This window comes from Silurus meridionalis, chromosome 2, assembly GCF_014805685.1.
Source record: "Silurus meridionalis isolate SWU-2019-XX chromosome 2, ASM1480568v1, whole genome shotgun sequence".
Lineage (NCBI taxonomy): Eukaryota > Metazoa > Chordata > Actinopteri > Siluriformes > Siluridae > Silurus > Silurus meridionalis.
The window spans coordinates 4,988,632-4,990,284 of record NC_060885.1 but is presented as its reverse complement, the minus strand read 5'-3'; positions in this window follow the sequence as shown (position 1 = coordinate 4,990,284).

The window sequence follows — 1,653 nt, the reverse complement described above, 5'->3', positions numbered from 1 at the left end:
GTTTCGTTTTTTTCATTTCAGTTTTGTCATGACAACAGCCATAGCTGAATGCTAATGCAATGCTGAACAGTGCTGCGTTCGCACTGAATCACGACCATAAATTCGGTTCATGCAATTAGCACTAATTACCCGAACTACAGAGATAAACACTGGGGGATTTTTACTGCCACATTAAAGGAAAATGATAATGGAAATTTTTCGCTATTGATATTTGCATACAATTTATGCTGTACATCTATCTATCTATCTATCTATCTATCTATCTATCTATCTATCTATCTATCTATCTATCTATCTATCTATCTATCTATCTATCTATCTATCCCGATCTAAATCTATCTTTGCAATTTGCAGTGACTCATTACTAATCATTAAAATGGTATCAATAGTAAGAAATATTATTTCCCTTCTATAATGTGGCAGTAAAAATTCTTTAGTGTTCATCTTATGGGTAATTAGCGCTAATTGCATGAGGACAGTAACCAAATTTACTGGCTGTGATTCAGTGTGAATAAATATATATGAAATTATATTAAATGTGTGTAGCACACAGTATGAATGTGGGATATATAATTTACAATATCGAATATGTACATTGTATATTCAACTGTAAAAAAGTTATACAAAGTGTTTATACAGTGTCATAACAGTGTAGTGTGGAGTTCAGTAGGGTCATGGAATACGTAAAACAAACTAGCCTTGAATGTACTGGTTCTGGTGCATATGTTCCTGTATCTTCTTGATGGAAGGTATGGAGGTATGAATCTAAGGCGGATAAAAACGCAGATAAACCTTATTTAAATTAAAACTCTAACCAAACCAAATACAAGATAAGGAACCAGGGGTCCGGTCATGGATTAGTCAGTCAGCTGGAGTTTATTGTTACTGATATCTTTACTAATAATAAAGCTGTTGGTGTTAACTCCTTGTTCCTCTTTTTCTCATTGAATGTACAATTTTTGTAAATTCTACTCCAATTCATTTTATCATCTAATATTCATAAGCTAATATAGCTAAATTCATAAGCTAAACGACATGCAAAAATCCACTATTCCGCCCAGTCATTTGGAAATGTTTAAAAAACATCAGACTCACTCTGTATGCAACTGTAACTGTATGTTATATGATATTGCATTAATTTCTAACACTGATTAAACTCAACTACATGTGTTCAAAATTTGAATGCTCACCATCTAGCCAATCAGAATCAAGTATTCAGTCAGACATAATAATATTAAATAATAATAATAATAATAATAATAATAATATTGTCCGAGGGACAAGAAATGCCTCATTAAATCAATTTCTACGTCCTCACTATAGCAAACGAGGGTGTGGATTAACAGGATCATTAAGAACAACTGACTTTCATTGTGCCTCGTTCTGTCCGTACGGAGGATCCAAGCAGAACTCATCACTCTCCTCCTTCTTTATAATTACTGACACTGCTACCAACACATGCTCCTATCAAACACACTCATTACAAGCCCTATGTGTACACTCCACAGTAATGAAGTTTTTCAGTCAGGAATTCATCAAGTGAAACATGAAACGAAGCAACTGCATAGGTCTGGCAATAGGAAAGCTATCACAAAAAAGAACAAAGAAAAACACTGTAATTGTGCTTTAATTTTTTTATTTGAATTCAATTAG